The sequence below is a fragment of the Vidua chalybeata genome, chromosome 3, assembly GCF_026979565.1.
Source record: "Vidua chalybeata isolate OUT-0048 chromosome 3, bVidCha1 merged haplotype, whole genome shotgun sequence".
Lineage (NCBI taxonomy): Eukaryota > Metazoa > Chordata > Aves > Passeriformes > Viduidae > Vidua > Vidua chalybeata.
The window spans coordinates 56251485-56273128 of NC_071532.1; positions in this window are offsets into that span (position 1 = coordinate 56251485).

Here is a 21644-nt window from a genome sequence, read left to right on the forward strand (position 1 = left end):
TATCACTGCTGCATCTGTGGCCTCCTTGCTGGCAGCTGTGTTTGTCTCTGCTGCCTATGCCAGTAAAAAAAGTAGAACTTTATTCCTACTATCCTGTTTCAATGAGGGACCAACGACAGCACTGGCCTGAGACAGGGAGGCTCTTTCTTGTGGTTAGAAGGTGTTCCCAGGACACCACATTCCAAGATCTTGGCACTAAGGGGCCTTGAAGCCATTCAGAGAAGCTGTTAAGAGAAAGGAGACCAAGGTACTAGGGAAGGTGCTGGGTGCAGGTTTGCTGAATTTCCTCCTTAGGACTCCATGTCCTTGTTAGGACATAGGATACATCAGCATGAGGCAAGGGAGTTTCTGCAAGTCTTGAGCAGGAGGCATGAAGGGCTTCCCTGGCTTCTTTCTCCTTAGCTGACTAATAGCATGGACACAGATATTCAATAACCTATCTTAGAGATTTACTGTCTGCAGTTTGCACTTGTCCTGCTGACCAGCCTGAAAGCAGATGTGGCCAGCAACTGACTCCATCACATGATCAAAGGCTTATCTACCATTTTTCTTGCTTGCACCACAACAGAGTATCCAAGAAAGTTAGTCTGTGCAACTTCACCCTCTCCTTGCGCCCAGCAAATTACTTGTATCCCATTAACTATCAGAGAAAGGATAATATCTTACTTCATCCTAGTTACAGAAATTAAAATAACTGGAAAGCCTCCTCTTCTCCCTCTGCAAGAAGCTTCACCCAAGTTTCTTCCAGGCTGGTGTCTGCAGTGTGCAAACCATTAGGGTCTCCTGCCAAAATTATAAATTTCCAGTCAGTCTTTACAAAAAGCAGCATTAGTTTCCTAATCACACAACTGGGAAAACAGGATATGAAATCCCAGTTAAATTAACTTAGCAGGTATCCACAGATTAATAAAAATTTCCTTATAACAAATTTGAATGTCTCTGTTTTCCCCTCTGTTTTCAAAATCCAAACAGCATTTTTCTTTACTCAAAACAAGTCACTGAACTCTCAAAAAGGCAATTCTGCCTAAAAGGTATTCTTTGTCATATGGAATTTAAACATCTGAGTTTCATTTTGTTATAAAAGATTGTATAAAAAATATCTTCTACTGCATTTCTGTCTTCAGAGCTAAGGATAAACTGTTGGTTCAACCCAGCTGCTACTGAAATGCATTTTGCTGCCTCATCCACACAGAAAGACTAGATCCTTCTGACAATAGTTAAAGCAGTACAAGATAACCTCATTTTCTCCAAGTATAGAAGCAGTAGTACAAACATGCCCTCTAACAGCACAGTTATGAACATTGAAAAAATAATGGTGGATCAAAAATGGCATCTAGCACAATGTACTGTGCTTGACACTGGCCAGCAGTGAGCATCAGGGAGCAATAAATTAGCATGGAAGGCTCAGACTAATATTCTGCAAGATTTCATACTTGGTTTCCAGGGATTTGTGTATGACACACACCTTAAGCCATGGTAGGTATATTTGTGTCTGTTAAATATCAATCCATCTTTCATCTGTGAACCTTCAAAGCCAGTTTCTGAAGCTCTGAGAACTTCTGGACCCCAAGACATGCCGTGGCCAAGGATTGCATAACTTCAACATGCAGTAGCCTGTGAAGCAGCCTGTTATCTCTTGTTTGTTTTGAACCTGACACCTGATGGTTTCATGGCACACTTACCTGCTTTGGCAATGGAAGCAACAGTGATAAAAGCTTTCATAATGACTTTTTCCTTCCTACTCTGAATTTTATTGACATCTAATTTAAGCCTCCTCCCACATCCATCTTTCCCACTGCAAAACCACACCCTGCTGCTTCTGGTAAAGAAGCCTCATACGGCAGGGAAGAGACATTTTTCAACTAGAAGAGTAAAAATATCAAAAATACACTATGTCACCTGAAAAGTCACATTTTTCAGGTTGTAAGTAGTAGTGCATTTGTGCCAGCTACTTTGCATTAACTGCTTATTTACATGCCACTACTCTGTAGTAAACACAACATACATTATCCTTCAGGGAGAGTGAATCATCACTGAAACAGAGATAAAATTTATCAGGTAGTAAGAATGCATACCCAGGCAGGGACCAAGGAGCAGCTGACACCCACACTGTATTTATGTCTTATTTCAGCCTATCAATACTCATCAGGCTTAGTCCAACTGAAGGGACCTTGCTTGGAGATGCTGTGGTATTGCCTGGGTAAACAGCCCACTGACATCCCAACCACCAAAACCACTTCAGCCTCCTCTGCCTCTTCTTGAGCTGTTGCACCAACCTGCAGACTAGCAGGCAGCCGTTTCCTCCCCTCTGCTCACACTCACTGCTCTCCTCTGCCAGAGCCTGATGTTCACATCCTCCCCCAAAACAGACCCTACTGAAAGACCCAACCCCCTGCCAGTTGCTATAAACTCTATAGGAATGGCAGGGCCAAAGAAAAGATCTTTATGGACACTGATATTTATGGTTGGTTTGTGATCATATCAGCTGTCCTTAACCTGGACAGAAGATCTGGTTTATGGGGAGAGACACAAAGAAAATTTCCATAGTTAGGATGGCAGGCTAACATGATGACAGTGCTCTGGTCAGAAGGAGGAAGGGAATATGGTGAAGGCTGCTTGAGGAGAGGAGAAGCCAGATTTTTAAAATAACCAACATTTCGTAGGTATCACACAGGCTGGTTTGCCAACAACCAAAGCTATATACTGAAACCTTCACTGAGACAAGATAAAACCTTTCCTCCTGCAATAGTGGAGTAAACAGTTGCAAGGTAAGTGCATCACAAACAAAATTCACCGTTCTTCAGGCTTCATATCTTTCTATTGAAATATAGATCATTGTACAAGGAAGTTAATTACCCATAGGGGTTAATTAATTCATAACAAATCGCTGAATCACTTCTATCATATCCTTTTCAGCTGATCATGGGCACATCTGTCTAAAACCTGTGCTACATAATTTCTGTGTGCTACACACTTGACTTGACCATTCATATTTCCTTTCTACCTTCTCTCTTTCACATGATGTTGAACAAACCAATTTTAGAGTCATTTAGAGAAAGAGCATTACTGAATGAAGGTTGAGGTCAACTAGTGCCATGGAATTCCTAGTAGGAAATAAAGCTACATGATCTTCAAGTATAATTACTGCCCATTTCTTCAGAGTAAAGCACACACACACACACCTCCCTCCCATCTTCTGTCCTGATGAACAGAAACTTCTGTGCTTTCATCAGTTACAGTCTTCAGAAAGTACCTTAAATAAAGTCGACTTTACATGTCATCTCAAAAGACAGGTTTCCTAATGTCACAAAAACAGAAGTTTTTTGAGGTTATAAGGGTCTCAACCAAGAAACTCCTTCCTTCACACCTGCCTTTCTGAAGGTTTACTTAAATGATTTACTGCAAGTATTAAAAAGTTAAGCTAGATTATCCAGCGGTGTTTAACCATGTGGTCATGAGTCCTTAGGTCATGCAGTAAATCAGGCCAAGCACTTCTTGTAGGAGCACACCTGTGTGCTAATTTTAACACGGGTTCTCTGCAGCTCCCAGGTTACAATCCTATGAGATTTACCCATTAATGTTTTGTTAGCACAGCTTATCCACTGGACTGCTCAGTCCAGATCACTGCTATGTAGCCATAGAGAAATGATGTGCAGAAGGCAATGCAGAATCTTAAATATGATTATCAGTGTGCACTGGCAGCTAGTTGAAGGTCTTCTACCTTTCAAACTCTTAGTGTTGATACAGGCTATCACCTGCTAAGCAACTTGAGTCATATAGTTGTCACAGAAGTACAGCAAGGAAGGGACTTGAGAGACAGCACAGATCAGGGCCACGCACAGAGAGGATCAATTTATCTGGATTGTCCCAATTGATTAAAAATTCTTCTGAGGGTTTTGCCAAACTTGTTCTTGACCACAAGGGATCTAGATAAATTATGTCAATCTGATGTTCATCCTCATCTCATTTTAGTATCAACTGAATCATAGTTACATTACAGTACTTGAAATACTTATGTTATTCAAATCTTCTGTAATGTATATAATCTATACGTTTCAGCCTTTTCTTTCTTCAATGCCAGTCTGTTCTATGTTTGTTTCACACAATTGTATCAGCTCTTTGGAAATGCTGACATCACTGCAAATTAATTGATCAGAGATACTGGAATAAGCAGAGGCACTGAAGGAATTGAAAGAGGAATGTCCTGCATTTGCCTTTGAGGCCACAAAAACAGCAGTGGGAAGGAAGAATGTCATGTGAAAGCACGTCTCCCCCAGACAGCATCTCCCCAGATGACAAAAGAAATTTAAAATAAATGTTTATGCCACAAGAAACAACAGGAAAACAGGAACTCTCCTGCATAGTGTCAGGGAAACAAATGCATCTTTCAGAAGAAGGTTCTAATTAAAGCTTTCTAGCTATTTGAAGTCTCCTTAAGCTTGCAGTGTTTCAAAAGAAGAGGACAGATTGTTCAGTCCAAAAGATGCATTACATTTAGGCTTTTTCCTTTCTGTGCCTTCTCTGCCTTTTCTTTATAGTCTGACAACAGCTGCCCAGGATGTCTACAAATAAAATAGTGTTTCCTGGCACTCTTATGCAACTTAGGCCTTTTGAATGGCTTTCAGATGCACAGCTTAGATGTGCATTAAATACCAACAACCACAGCTGTACCCCAAACTTTTGGTCCTTCTTTAATATTATCTTCTCACAGAAGTTATCACTTCCACCATGGACGTGACTAGAACCATACACATACCTAATGTATGCAACTATATTTGTTGTATATTACATTATCAAAGTCTCCCTAGTTTGCTTTTTTTTTTATACTGTCTTTGTCAGCACAGTATCTGAACAAACTATTTATTTTAATGGCCCCCAAAAGATAACCATACCACGTTTTTTATGGCATTTTGGCACTTACTTAGAAAGCACCCCTGGGTATAACTCACATCAAAATTAATTCAAAGTAGGCACCTATGTCTAGACAGCTTAAATGCAATGTATTGCTTCCCATAAATCAAGCTTTTCTAAAGGCCTACAGACAGAAAATGTTCCTGAGAGATCTCTCTCCTTGCCTGTTCACTTTGATTTTAAGCATTGGTTTCCACCAATAGGTCCATCATTCCAACATGCAGCAACTGCTGCAAGTTGTGACAGCTTCAGGTGAGACAAAAGTGTGACCAATGCTACTGGCTCCAAATTACTGAAAAAAACAAAAATCTTTTAGTACTAAAAAGTTGGCTGATACTTTTAGGACTAGTTGAAACTGTTTGAGTTACAACAGGAAAAAAATAAAAAAGAAAAAAAAAAAATTAGGCATATTATGCTTCCACAGTCAAGTCAGGTTTAGATTTTTTTCCTTGAAAATGTTTTCATGTGGTCTCTCCAGAAAGAAGACCAAAAGAATGGAGACAGTTAGCAACAAATGAACAGAAATATAAAGAAAGTGACAGAAACCATTTTGAACTGCTGATGTTAAAGTTTAGCCACTGAACCACCTCATGCAGACAAAAATGTGCTGAAGCCTGGCAGGAGACAATGCTCCTTCTCCTACAAGCACACTGGGTGTCACCTTCATACCTTTGCCATCACGAGTCCATGACAGCTTATGTTTTCCTCTTGTAAATCCCCTGGGACGTCAAACAGGATGCAAGAGTCTTGCTCTGTGTAGTCAGGGACATCCCGAGTGTGTACACCTGGAGTGTATACGGCTCTGAAAGTCAGACTGCTTCTGTCAGCACATATTCAAAATGAACAGATGAATTTGTGTGTGTCAGTATTTTATCCATCAAGGCAGGAAGCAGGAAATTCTGCCTCAGAACTAGATCTGTCAATATTTCCTGAAATCATTTGCTATAATGAAGTCTTGTACATGTTCTGGTTTTTCAGAGGCTGCTGGTAATTTGTCCCTTTGAACTAGAAAGAAGGCAAGAATTATATTGTTAGGCTCTAAATAGATTTTATTTTCTGTTTACTCTTTGAAAGTTTTATTACAGAACCTCTCTCCTCTTTTTACCATCTGACTGATAGGAAATCAAAGGATTCTAAAATGGAAAACATCTGATTGTAGAAATGAAGCAATTAACTGGCATCAATACCAATAGCTTATCATTACTGACAAAAGCATAGCTGCAACCTAGGATCTTAAATTAAAAAAAAAAAAATTGCAGCAGCCAGAGGTAAGATCCGTTCCAGCTTAATGGGAGAAAGCAATGACAAACTAACTGATATTAGCTTTACTTATTACAATGGCTTAACCCGTTTGCTCTTTGCCCTTGGAGTATTTTATTGCATATGATAAATACATAACAAGTAAACACTTCAAAAGTGTTAATAAAAAAAAAATCAGGTAAAGCAACCACCATGTCTATTAAGCTTAATGTTTCTATATTCACTTAATGGTACTGCATAACCAAAAGGCTACCCTGTCTTGCACATAAAATACATAAAAATAGCAACTTCATTACTGAGCTTTAGAAGATACTAAATCTATTTCAACAAATGAACTATTAGAAGACATAAAGATGGATTCTGAGAAATGCTGTTAGTGAAACATTCAGTAGAACAGATTGAAATTATGTCAGGGAGGTTATCAGAATTAAGGCTGTTTTAAAGACTCCTGTGGCAGGAATCAGTGAGGTTGCTCTGAGCCTCATTTCTCCTCTCTGCATAAGGCTGCCAAACTCCTGTTTCAAAGTCAATGATACAAAACCAAAAGTTAAGTCTTGTCATGCTGACTCTGAATAAGTCTTATGGGATCTTTGACACAGAATTTAGGCTACAAAGCTCTCACACGAAAGCCAATAGGTCAAAATCATGTTTTGCTTGGAAGTGTTTTTCAGTTCCCAGGAATTTATAAGGGTTTGTACACAACAGTAACAAAACAGCAATAAGGGCTCTGCAACTGAATCACTTTCCTTAGCAAACCAGAAGAAAAGACAGAATGGCCTTGGTCTTTGATGTTTGACTAAAAACACCAAGAGTGATCCCTGTGGCCATATAAAGCGGCCTTGGTATAATCAAGGCCCAAGTATATCTGTTTGCTTCGCCCACATTATACAAAATCTCCATGTGACAGGCAAAAACGTGCCAGTCTGCTAGGCTGAATTCATTACTGGGAATAAGTGGCAATAGACTCTAGGGGGAATTTTTGAAACATACAGGGAAAGGGTAGGAAAAAAGGAGGAGACAATTTTATTCTTTGCCTTGATACAGCATCAATTACTACATTACTTTTTTCTCTTTTAAGTAACATCTCTGTTTTCCTAATGGGATTACTTAAGGCTTTCTCCTGCCCCAAAACAGGTGGTTATCTGTTCCTGCTCTATCACCCTAGAATACACAATAATACAATACATACATGTAATTACACATAATAATACGGAGTAGAAAATATCACCCATACAATTGAAGTTTTAAGTCCTGTCTCATTATGACTTCATGCAAATTACTTAAATTAGACCATTTCCCTGGGCACTATGGAAATCCCATCCTCTCCCCTGCCTAATAATTCCCTTTCAGCTTATCCTTGGTCTGTCTCTTCAAACTTGGCAGAATCTGACTGTCTCTTTTCCTTCAGACCAGCTTTCACCCTAGGCTCTCCTGCCCTTGGGAAGAGGAAGGGTTGGGAAGGTGACAGACAAAACCGGGCCAGACCCCTCCCATTGCCACTGTAGGAGTGGCAACTGCTGTAGGAGAGGAAAAGGAAGAGAAAAGTGCTGAGGAAAGGGAGAGGTAAGGAGAAGCTGCAATGGATCACAATGCATAAACATGCAGGTGTGTAAACTAGTAAGACAAAATGCTCAAAGGCAAGAGGATTAATAGGAGGCATCGAGGTAAAATTGGGCCAAGTGGAATGACGTCTCTACACAAAGAAACTTAACTGAACAGCTCTGTATAAAAATAACAACTTGCCTTGCCAGCCACATTCTGCCTTTGGCCCCCAGCTGTTTCCACTTCCTTAACATATGTTGAACCAAATAATTTCCTATACAGCTTTTTCAAAAAACACAAGGCCGGAAGAAGGTGAAAAAGACCAAGCAAGAAGAACAGTAGAAGATAAAACTAAAGTGTTTAATCAGTGCATTTCTCTGGGGTTTTCTGCAGTTCTCACTTAACTACTTCATTACCAGAACTGGCCCAAGGTGAATAGCCAGAGGTAGCAGTTTTATGGAAGCCAAGTGGATGTCCAGGGCAAGAGATGTCAGAATGGGATCTGTTCTTGCCCTGACTGGCTAGTAATGATCACAACAAAAAAATAATAACTACAGCACATCTGTCATTCACATTCTAGAGGAGGTGCCTGAATTGCAGCCCCCTGCACAATCCAGACACAGACAGGAAACACAGTTTTTTCTAGTTTTCTCCTTTTAGCAATTCTAATAATAATAAAACAATCAAAAGCTCGTAGCATATTTGCTGGTTCTCTATCCCTCTTCCATCAGCATAGCTCAAGGATAATTAATGCATGATTCCCTGGCAGCAGTCATTCTGTTTATTCATGAACCCAAGTTAATAATCCAAACCAGTAATCTCAAACTGCTAATTCTCACCCACTTGTATCACATAAACAGGAACAAAGCAGATTTATTCACTCAACAGGAGAGAAGGAAAGAACTGAGACCAAAATGAGAGCCTTGTTCATATTCAAACACTCTGCTGCTGAATGTGGTGCAGTTGTGCTCAGCTGGTGTGCCTCTCTGCCCTCTTCATATTGACGCAGCTAGCTGCAAGAACGTACTGTACCTGTAACAGAACCTCCCTATTTTCATAAAGATGTTCACAGCCTAATCTCTTCAGATGTAACTGTTTGTCTCAGTCATGCTTTCACAAGATACTTAAAAGCCAGTGAGAGAGCTCCAGGCAGGGACTGACCACAGAAACAAATTTCCCTCAGTTCCTTTTCTCATACTTTTTCTTGTGAACACAACTTTGATGGAGCAACAGGTAGCACAACAGGTGAGATGAAAACTGCAATTAAAAAGTAATCCTCGGATTAGCAGGTTTAATGAGTCAAAATCCCTGGAGATTTAATGAAGTAAAAACCTGGAATAGTAGCATGCACCTTCAGTCTACAGAGAAGTGTGTATTGAGTTTGAAGCTTCAGCATTTATTGTAAGTGCTTTGTTTTCTACTATCTCCTGCACCTGCCATGATTCAGTTAATGAGGGAGAAGAGCCTTATATTGTAAAACTTTTCTCAGCAGCTTTCCAATCAGCATGCAGCAACTACAATGCAGAATAGGGAAGAGTTCTTTTTCTGTTGTAAAAGTGAGGATCTTTGTTGCTCCCACATCTGCTGAGCAAGAGGGGTAAACACTCTCATTTGAAATCTCAGTTGATAGCTCTTCACTATAAATCTGCAGCATCTGGGTAAGTAAAATCCATCAACGGAAGTACAAGGAATACAATCACATTTCTTTTCTGTCAGTTAGGGTGAATGTTGCTTGTGAAGAGAACATTGGCATGGTGCTTAAGGTCAGATTCTCTTGAATCAGAGAAAACACTAAGAAAATGCAGAGATACTGGGCTTTTTCCTTCCCCTTTCCAGTTACTGATCATTCAGTTGTCAGTGCCTTCAGCACTGCAGCCTAAGTGAGGACATGGGTCAAGGAAGTTTTCAGTGGCCTCATCCTTCTGTTTCCTGGTATCATGGAAAGCCAACTTGACTTCCAGTGTCTTGCAAAGCAGTTTCATGGCTGCTCTGATCCATTCTCATGCACCATCATCCAGAACATGATACATTCCATCTATGACCCTTCCATCCTCCTCTTGGCACTGAGGCTCTACAGGCACAACAGAGATTACCCCCTTGGGCTTTCTTCAGTACCTCTTGTTCCTTCTCAAGGATGGTAAAAGAGTCTGGATAATGAGCCCTAAAGAACTAATTCACAGTAGCTTGCTACAGTAGGCAGAGTGATTAAAAAGGACTGAAAAGCTTACACAGCAGCTGCCAGCCTAGCAAATAGAAGTGTTCTCCATACTGAAAAATGTGGAGCACAGGTTTTAGAGCTCCTTGACAACACAGCCCTCTATGGAATAGAATTAAATAGGAAAAATACAAATACAAGCTAGTACACTGCTGTAGTTAAGACACTTCCTGCACCACATGCAAAGGAGGAAAAAACAAAACAAAACAAAACAAAACAAAAAACCCCACAAAACAACAAAAAAAAAAAACCCTTATGCTATAAAAGAGTGAACTACATTGTATCAGCCACTAGACATCCCATATATGTCTTCATCTTTCATCTGAGGACCACAGCCTATCATACTGCACTTTCTTCCATTCTGAATCAGGTCAGAAAAATCTCTTCAAGAAGTGGCGTTAAGGAATACCATATTCCCTACTTTATTTGACTCTGAATGATTAAGGCTCTTACCAGTTGCACTTCTGATGTGGTTTATTCTTAATCAGTCTGACATCGCTTTGATTTTACTTCCACAACTGCTTGATCTTGCACTGACTTGTCCTCCTGTGGCATTGGTGTTAAAGCTCCAGCCTTCAATCCCTTTTTAATTTATAAGCTGTTAACACATTCTTAAAACATTTCCAGCTAAGGAAAGGCAATCTCTCTAAATCACCTCAGCTTACACTGAGGAAATTCTCTTAAGGTCTGTCATGAATCTCAAGGGCTACAGTTTAGAGCCATTTTTTAACTGTCTTGTTTCTACTGTGTAAGTCAGAGAGAGAAAGCAGGATGAGTTTACAGAGGCAGGAAAACAAGCACTGTTGCTGACTTCCTCCAGCTTGGTCACGCTGGAACAGATTTGTGTCAAGTTCATTGTGTTATAGGAGCAGCCCAAGGCTGTAAAACAATTTTCTTATTTCAGGGCACATGAGCTGCATGCCAGTCACAGAGCACACAAGGGATTGTGTGCTGATAAACTTGAAGCCTCCTCTCTCTGACAAGGACTGGCACCATCTCTGCATTCAGATGCAACTTCACATTTGCATTCCAGCAAATGTGGGCACACCCCTTCTATTTGTACTGCTCTGCCTTATTCACTTCCAATTTCTTTTTCTCAGGCAGCTGCCACTCACCCATATTTTTCTTTATACTGTGCATACTTCTCTCTTCTCCTCATCTATCTCTGCCATTATCTTCTTTCTTTGTTTCATCCAACTGCTGACATGAACTCCATTTTCTCTTGGAGACCTCAGTGCACTCTCCAAGGAGCTGAATAGATGGTAACAGAACTGTTCTAATTCCCAAACAGTCATTTTTATTTCTACAGTGCCTTCTAGCTGTGCATCATGAAATGCTCTGAAAAGATAAGCTAAATAAATCAGCAACACTGCATTTCTAAAGACAGGAGTGCTAACCTCTTTCCTAATTAGGTGAAACTGGGCACAGAATGACAAAATGACATCTCCAAGATGGGTCATGCAATCTCCAGGCCAGGCTTGCTTTGCAACCTACATTCCTTACATTTACCAGCCTTGCTGTGATCTTGTGCTCTGTTTGGAACTCTCCTTTCGCTTTGCTTTGATTCCGGTTTTTTTGTTTGTTTGTTTCTAAAAATTCATATAGTTTTAAAGCTGTTGACAACTAATGTCTATGCAATTATCAGCCCAGAAGGGTTGCAGTGTTTCAGAAATAAACATAGGGTTTTATAGAAGTATCTGAAAACATGAAGTTTGTGAGAAAACTTGACTTGAAAAAAAATCTTGCAGGTAAAAGCTAAAAATATAAACTTACTTAGAACTCACTAAGAATATAAACGCCCCCAACCTTGTAGCCACTATAGTGGCTCTTCCAAAGGGAGGAGACATGTTGAAGTTGCAGGGTTACAGAGTGTCCTTGCTGCGCTCTTGCTGGGAAAACAGGTGACCTAAACGTTTCATAGCAGTGACGTGCTAGTGCCCCAAGGGGAAGGAAATTATTCATTCCTCATTTCTCAGCTGATTTATGGCTACCTTGGCTGTGATGTAAGTGAGGAAGCTTGTCAAGCAGAAGAGGGAGAAAAAAGATAAGGGGATGGGGTGACTAAAGGGGTAAACATGTAAAGAAGAAAATAGCATTACATATCCAAGCTGCTATCCAAACACTCTTGTCTTCTGCATATCCATATGGTCACTAAAGACTTTTCTTTTCCCATGATACTAATCAAAGCTCCCACTGCATCATCAGATTGCTCTTATATCCCCAGATTTTGTAGTTATGATCCTAGTTTCTCAGTAGAGGAACACTTCTGTTTCCCTGCCACACACGTCACCTGTTTGACTGGGCAAGAGGCAGCATGGGTCACAGCTGATTTACAACACTGAGTGCTGACAGCAACACTTGCACATCATAGGAGTAAGATAAGGACTGAACTCAAACTTCTCTTTTGTCTTCTTCCTCACAATGAATTTGCATGATATTTTTTAGGGACTTATCGTCTTAGAAATTTTCACTTCTGCTGAATTTGGTTGAAATTTAGAATTTATTGGTGATATTGCAGAGCTTGACAGGCCATACATAAACCTCATATTCACTCAAGTTTTCCTATTTCTGTGTCTCTTTTGGATCCTGCATTGATCTCAGGTAAGTGATTCTTTACCTGTTTCTTTCTATAACATAAACATGAAACAGCCAAACAGAAAACAAGAGGTGGCAAAAAAGAAGGTAAAGGGAAAATAACCAGCTCATATATGAGCCTTTAGCAATTTTGTCAGCCAATTACTTATGGTTTAGTCTCCTTTCCTGACACTTAGGAATGCTACTGATGTCAACATACAGTATGCAGCTACCTTAGGTCAGAGGTAGACACCTCCTAAATAAGAAAACTAAAGCAAATCCTGCAATGAACCTTAAAAGTTATTAAGTCACCAGTGGTTTTTTTTTTTGTTCCACAGATTTGGCAAATGATTCAGTCTTGTAGCTAATAATATTTCATAAAGGTGAAAATCTCTAGTCTTGTTAGCTTCCAAATGTAGAAAAACCCTTAATAGTAAAGGAGTCACTGTGAGACTTTATCACTTTTTAATTGTTATGGGGACAATAAAAATTGCTGTCACTTGCTTTCTTATTGACTGCCCTAAGCCCAGAAACATACTCATTGTCAAGAAGGTAAGGAGAATTTCTAGACTGCTTCTTCAAATAAAACCAAGGCCAGTTTATTGTAACATGGTTTTCATTTTTGTCAAGAAGTTTGAAATATTACTTCTCAGAGTGTGGAACCACCTTTTCACGTAATGAATAATGTTCTGAAAAAAATGACATCTTGCCTAAAAACAGTAAGAAAAAGTAATTTCACCTCTAATTCCCTTTTGATCTATTCTGTTGTCTCACTCATTCATGTCATGAAATGCGCTGACCTGAAAGTAGCTGTCAGGCCAACAGTATTAAACCTGAGGTTTAATACTTCAAGAGCAAATGCTTTTTTGTATACAAAGGATATTTTTTTCCTGAAATATGCTACCATGTCCCATGTATTTTGTTTGTGGGAATATGTAAAAGGTAAAGCAGGTGCATCAGTAAATATTGGCTGATATTGCTGGTAGGCAGACAAAAAAATGGATACTTCTGTAGAACCAGTAATGTAGTTTTTTAAAAAAAAAAAATGGGATATGCATTTTTTTCATTTTTCAGCCTTGTGTTAGTAATGTGTCTGGGAAGATATAAAATTGAGGAAGCTGAAATGTTTTGTCATACTGATCTTGAGGTCTATGACAGATTACTAAAGGAAGGTTATATGTCAGTGAAAAGGAAATTTTTTTAAGAGCTATTTTTGTGTTTTGTTCTGTGCACGTGTGAAATGATAATTTGTGATCAGCATGCTTTGTTTGCTCAGTGCTGCCAAAGAACATCCCATGTAATAAGCTTGGCAAAATCCTCAATTAAATCAGGTCAGAGGAGGTCAGGGCCCAGCACCCTTTCCAGAAAGACATGCCCTTTTTTCCCTACTGAACTAAAGATAAATCACATACTGCTTCTCAAAGAGGCAAGAAGCTCCCACCTTCCATATGCTCAAAGCTGTACATTACCTCTGTGCACAACAGGAATTTCCATCTTTCAGGAGCAGAGTATGCCTGGAAGTCACAGCCATCCCCCGGGAAGGCACAGCAGCTCCCTGCCCAAATCTTGGTGGATGCCATTCAGAAGGGACTTGAGATTTTTGATTTTGGAGTAAAGAATTACTTGGAGGGACAACTCCTCTTGCAAAAAAATACACAGCTTCCACATCTAGCCTCTGGGGTGAGTGCTTTACTTGGCATGTTCTTTAGTTTTGATTTCATGACTGTCTGACTGCACCATGGTGAAAGCCCATTCAGGCTCATGAGCTTGAGCTTATTTCTAGAAGCTTGAAAGCCTGAGCATGGAGAGAAAGATGTAGAGGCTGGCTCATGAATGGAGTCAAAACAAGAGCTTGAACAGAGCTCCTTATGCAAGACTTGGGAATCACTCCCCAGTCTTCCAATTGATTTATCCCTGGCCTGTCACATCACATAACCATTACTAGGAAAATCCATTGTACCATGTGCTGAGCAGAACAGTGATGTGGGAGAAATCCACATTACATAGACTCCTGTGGACTTTGTGACATGAGGTCCATTTTAGCCTTGGCATCTTTTTCAGATGATGCAGCCATACATGGAAATCCCTCAAATGTCACCACAGGAAACAAACAAAACCCTGCTAAACCATGGTTTAAAAAACAAGCAGAACAAGTTATTAACAAGTTTGTTAATGTGGAATATAATAGTGATACTCAGATCTAAAGAAAAACCTCTAGATATGGTTAAACATGATAGGTTTCTGTCTCCTCATATTATTTTCTAACACTGTTTAAAGCTTGAACAAAAGCTGAGTGAAGGTGGCATTCAATTTGGTGGCACTGCATAACTCTTCTCCCTTCTCTCCATTAAAAGCTGGACTTTAATCTACTCTGAAAAAGGCAAAGTAGGAAAGAAGCAGTCATTAGTCAGCAGGTAGACTTTCCTGCCTTGTGCTGGTTATTCAGCAGGGAAGCATATACATGAATCACCAGATCCAAATTGGGTGGCACTAAGAATGAATGATGCATTGGAAAAGATAGTGAAAGAGGTAAAAGGACAGCAGATGGGGCTGAAAGAAAAACCTACACAAAGAAGCAAACAAGCAGAACCATGATTTGCATAGGCTGAAAAAGAATTTGGCCTCCATGGTCCCAAGGCAGGACTGAGTGGCAGTAATCTCACCTGAAGGGAGACAAATCCATTTCCCTGCAGCAAGTTCCAAGCAAGAGTAAAACAGGAGTTCTGGCCAGCTCCCCTGCATCCTCAGCAGCATATCCTCTGCTGATTCAAAGCCCATGTTCAGAGGCCTCCTTCTACACATTCCAGGTATGCTCAGACTCATAGAACTCTGCTATCATGTCCCCACACTCACATTTAAATCCATAGTGAAGAAGGGCATAACCCCTTAAGGCAAAACTGACAAAGATTAATTTGGTACAGCTAAACAAGATACTTTCAGGGAAGAAAACTACCCTTCAGTGAACATCTAGGTACAGAGCTTCAAGTTCCCTCAAGCAGCTTCAGTCTCAGAAGACAAAACTCTAACTCATTCATCTGCCTGGCACAGTGAAACCAGGTAAACTGAGACAGGTATATTGAACATGAGAATATTAAAGTATTTTTCCAGAGTGATATTACAGTATTTTTCCAGAGTAATGAAGGAAAAAAAAAAAGTCAGAGGCATTATTCAAATGGAGAAGAAAAGAGGTGTAGCACCACTACTTATGAAAATTACACAAAGCAAAAAATGAGAATTCTTGCTTACATTATGTGTAGTATTCAATGTTTTGAAACTGAATGTACCAGCTAAAATGTCTGTTTCTGGTTTAGTTTACAGACTGGAACAACAGAAGAAATTGTATCCTGAATGATTTAAATTACAGTATATTGTGCAAGAACAATACACCTTCATTTTCAAGCAAATGTTATCTCCTGACAATACCAACCTTAACCAAAATGTACTTCCTTTCACTATATTGGAAAGGAAAATTTTATCTCTATCATTGCATGCCAGAAAAGATACAGCTCAGATAGCAAAGGGGATGTCTGGTACCCCAAAATTCTCTGATGTTTGCTGAGATCCAATGGCTGCTTAAAACAAAGAACCACTTGAACTGCATCCATAGCACACTTCAGTCCCTTCACTTTAGAAGCAGCAAAACCTCAGAAGATCAAAACTGACAGCCTTTTTTAGAATGGGACAGTGCATTTGCTAGGGATGACAGATTTCCAGTAATATTATGGGCAATGCTACAGATCCTGGTTATCTACTAGCTCCTGATGCCTATCAGCGTGGCCTGATGCTGACAGCAACCATGCCACAATATCACTGGGGCAAGTGAGACTGATTCTTTAAAAAGCATTTTTCTTAAAACTACTGCTCAGAATTTCAGAAATGACATCCAGTGGTCCCAGCTAATGAAAATGCCTGTAAGTTGCTGCAGTGATTGGATTCAGTAACACAACTGGACAAATACCAATGGACTATTTCCACCAACAGACAGGGCAAATTTGAAGAAGAGTGTACTTTCCAGTTTGTACTTCACTGAAAAGTCCAGTCAAATGCTGCCACACTGATGGCTTGCCAAAGCTTGTTTTGAAGCGACACACGTTATTTGCTGATATCACATTTAGTACACTTTAATGTACATTAGAAAGCATATATAAACCACCAAATAGCATGGTTTACCTGGTCACTGCCACTGAACAAGAGCTAAGCATTATGGTCACAAAATATTGCTTTCATTTCAAAGGAAGTGTTTATCCTCAAAGAGGACTTTTATTTTTAAAAAATATCAATGAGATTAATTAAAATTAAACTGGTTTGCCAGAGTACCTTTGTATTCATTAGAGGGTTTGTTAAGATGTATTTATCCTGTCCTGGTCAGACAGTCAGGATCAATTTTAAATACAAAAAATTGAAAAAAAGTTTTATGGAGAATATACCAGAAAGTTGGGAGACATTGAAAAGCACTTAGATTTGGTCACAACATAATCCTATGACACATGCCTGCAAGTAACACACCATTACCTGGGTTTCACTACAGGGTGTTTTTATGCTTATCAAAAATAAAAATAACAGAGACGTGGTTTAAAGTGACTAAATCTTTTAATGTAATTGTATCTCATGGGATTTGAATTTATTCAGCAGTACCATGTGGATAACCTTAACCCATTCAATTTGAAGCAGGTTTTTGGCTCAGTGGTAACCAGTGGTCTTATAAATTACATAACACAGAAAGTCTTCTCATCACTTTGTCAGAGACCTAATACATTCTCCCCCTCTCCAAGAGGGCCAACCATTCAAACATAATCCCAGGAAATCCCATTGTTTACAAAAGATGCTCTCATCCCAACTTGCACTTTACAGCTCCCTCCAGGTGTGGCTGGACAGTTCTAAATGAAGTCACTGGAAGCCCAGGCATGTGTGCAGTGTTGCAAAATGCTTTTCTGATCACAAACACCCTAAACTAAAAAGAATACATGGTCTTTGTGCTCTCACTTCATAGCAAGCAGCCAGCTACCAGTATTACTGAACCCTAAATTTGCCTGCCCTGCTGGAATGCCCTTGTCTTGCACCCAACAGAGCATAAAGCATGCAAGGTTGAGAGCTGTGGCAGCTACATTACACAGACTTGCCAAGTTCTGTGCCCTGAGCATGAGCTTCCCATAATGTGCTGCTTTATGTTGCCAAGGAGGGGTTCTGATCGCCACACTACTGGTTTCAGCTCTGAGACCCTCTGTGCCAAAGCAGTGCATCTTTAAATCCATCTTTAAGTCATCTTTAAAACTGTGTTGTGCCAGTGGGTGGAAAGGGATGGAGGCTGTAGCTCTGCAGCCCATCCCAGAGTACTAGCCTAGATCTGTGATAAAGCCTGGGATTTAGGGGATTTGGTTTGCATGAAGACCTGGGAGGGAACTCCTACTGAAACTGCAAATCTTTCCCACACAGCGTCCCAGCTCCTGCCCACACACGACGTTGGTCTCTTGGATTTGCCTTTCTCTATCTCTTCAGGCCTCCAGAAGTTTTCCTCCCCCACTTTTGGCACTGAGCCCAAATGCAGCTGTACCACAGTAAGGCAACAGCTCCTCTTTCCCTGCTCCTCCCTTAGCTCAGACTGCAATCAGACGTCAGTGTGCGGATCTCTTCCCAGGAGAAACAGCCAGAGTAATTAAGTTCTAGTTCTGCTTGCAGGGATCCCAGCTCCAAAGGGAGACGGTTCAGCTGTGCAGACACCCCGAGCCTACATGGCTGAAGACATGTACTCCACCAGTGTGTGCTGAGTGATAATTAGAGTCCCCTTCTGCACTCGATGTATCCAAGCCAGACTACATGGTCTAGGTCTGGCTCAGACTGATAATTCCCATATTTCTGAAAGCAACTAGCCTCTTCCCTTTCATCTCTCATCTTCTTCCTGTTTCTTCCATCTTAAAAAGCCAAAGCTTTCCCTTGAGCATACAAAACCCCAAGGACATCTGTGATGGATTTGAAGATGCCTGAAATTGTATATATAATCTTTTAAATGTTTGTTTGATTACTGGAAGGCAATTTACTGTATAAAAACATGGAGTTAAATTGAAAAATAAGCTGCCTACATTGGGTAGGGAAGAACATAGTTCAGTTTCATACAACTCTGCCATTTACCTACCATTTCTGGAGAGGGTGGTCACACTTAGGATCACTGGGCTCTTCAGAGGTTATGGAGGGGGTCTTATCCCTCCTGTCAAGTTACAAAGTAGGGTGAGGGAATACTCTAGGACAAGACTTTAAAATGCTTTCTTGTGATGGTACAAGAGCTTCCCAAAGCCAGATTAACCTGCTATGTGAGAAGTTAGAACTGTGGAGGAGGGATCATCTGACTAGGTTTAGAGGCACATTTCCTGACGTATTCAGAAAGACTATTAAGAGAGTAGACAGCCTTCAGTCCCACCTTCTCTCCACTCAAAGCTGGGAGTCCCAGTAGATTCCACTTTTTGGTTGATAGGCTTCTAAAGAGAACAAGTCTGTTTATCTGCTTGTATATTTCTTTGATTCATCACCCCCAAAGTTTAGTTATTAGGAAATACATGGTGCTGTTTTATGTACAAGCCTACTCTTCTAGATTCCAAGACCCTAAAACAAAACTAGAGAATGGTGTCAGGACTAAAGAGTCACAGAAGTCTTCTGTGATGGACTGCCACCTAAAATTCTCTTCTTTAGAAGGCTGACCTAAACAATTGAATAGGAAGGTAGAAGAGAAGACAGACTCAGATAGGGTTATACCCTAATTTCCAGTCTCGGAATGCACATCACATATTCACGTTCTTGCTCCAGATAAAAAAAAAAAAACCAGCTTTTGTTGTCACAAGACCTCTCTGAACCTCCAACTGTCCTCCCAAATACCTTCTCTCTCTGGGGCAAACACACTCTCCCAGCCTTTAATTCCTTCTGTCTGGGAGATAAGTCATGCAGCAGAACCAGGAAATTACTAAAACCTAGCTGGCAAAGGGCAGCACTGAATAATACCCCACCCTGCCTAGTGCACCCATGCCATCCCCCTGTGATCAGACTCCTCTGAACAGTGTTCAAACACATGTTCCCAAAGGGAAGGTTACACAGCACCTGGCCCAGCACGGATGAATGCCCAGCAGCTGTGCAGCACTTTGTTTGCTGCAGCATGACAGCACTGCTCCTCACAGCCTGGGTGTCAGGGAGAAGCAGGGGGAACTAGAACAGTGCTGAGCAAAAGTCATGGGCCCAGAGAGATTAGAAAAATGAGAAAATATCCTCCCACTCTGTCCTCAGGCTCTTCTGGATACTTAGACACATCAGCAACACTGCGTGCAGGAAAAGAGTGTTGAGAGCAGGCTGGAACCATTTTGCCCCGGGATGATAAACAACTCTCAGAGGCTATCCAGGGGATTAACAGAAAGAAATCAGCATAAAAGAAGCTAATAGGGTAAAAGCAGTGACAGGAAATAACAATTCCATCACTAACTGCTACCATTTCAGCTCTCCCAAGTGCAGCTTTTCCCTCCTCCACATTCCCCCCCCTCCTCCCCCCCCCACCATGCACACACTTTTTATTTCACATCAGGATGCAGGTGTGATGGAAAGGAAAGTGCTGCAGGAGAATCCTGCTATGCTCCTTACAATGGTTTAATCTCTTTGACAAGCCCTCCCCTTAGGCTCACCCTCACTAAAAATAGTCAACTCTTCAGTCTTGCATAGGAGTTTATCTTTAAAGACTGTGGGATCAGTGCTTTATTTCCTCCTTCAGCCACACACTTTCTTTCTTCACATGGGAGAACTTGTTCCTTCTGCCTTGCACCACCACAGGCTTTGATAGATGCCCAACACCCAGCACGTGCAAGCTCAGCAAGAGCCATGGGCTGGTCTGGGTGAGGTGATGGTCAGCCCTGCAGTCCTCAGCATTGCTCTGATTTCTGCTCCTTAATTTTAACCGCATCAGGCATAACCACACTACCCAAGGCGAGTTTGATCCTCAGCTCCAGGTGCAGTCAGTAAGGGGATGTATGCAGGGAGGCTGCCAAGGGCATGTACAACTAATAATTTCCTATTGCTGTAATTCATGAAAACACCAAAGAATAGTTAGTAAAATTGCTGTGGAATTGTATCTCTCAAGTAATGCAATTTTGCAAAACAGCAACAACTCTCTACCACATATGCCATGAATTCATAAGACCCTCTCATTGCTTAGTTGTCAGTGATCCCTCTGCTTCAATTTTTCCCTTTAGCAACTCTTTCAAGGTAAAAATTAAAGGTATTTCATCAGTTTCTCCATCAACTGCTCTGCATTGCCTCTAGTGAAAAAATGCAAAGCAGTGTGCACTAGGTTACACAGCAAGGAAGCACAAAATAATCATATTAATTGGATAAATTTCACTCATATCTATATAACCATTATACAAACAACATAGTAAGGAGGCTTTCATTAAACTTGTATGAATCTATCTTTAAAAAATCCAACAGTATATATTCCATCTAGTGCCTTGCCTTTGTAAGAAATTTTCTACTTCTTTGTGAGTACAGGAGCACAGAATATAGACGGAAACCCCTGCCTGGGAACACTTTCTATTTTCAAGTGGACACCTGGAATCCTCCTCAGAAGCAACTGAAATGCTGAAAGCAGCATCCAAGACAAATTTTAAATTCAAGCATAAAATCTTTTCTTCCTCAAATACACAAAGCTCATTGCTGCCAGCCTGTCCAGTGTTGAAATATTTCTGCGGTATTTATGTACCCTTTCTTGGTCTTCTACTTTCCTGGTACCCTTTTAGCAACCACAATTACTACAGAAAGAATACATTTGTGATTAATGATCAAGTACAGATAAGGTTTAGTCACAATTAAACTGAATATGAAATCTGGAAAACTGATGTAAGCAGCAAATTTGAGATTATCAGACCAAGATTATCATGGGCTGCTCTAGTGATTTTTCCCCTTCATTTCCTTTGTAGATTAGCATCACAAATCCCACCATTCATGCACTGACAGAAAAAAAATATGGAAAGTGATTTATCCATTGTCACATGGACAGGAGTTCCAGCCTTGTGTCTTAGCTACCTGACTGAATCTTCCATAAGGAAAATGTTCCTTCACTTGATATTGGCATCTGATTGATTCACTGCTTGGGCGCCAAAGTAACTCCTCCACACCT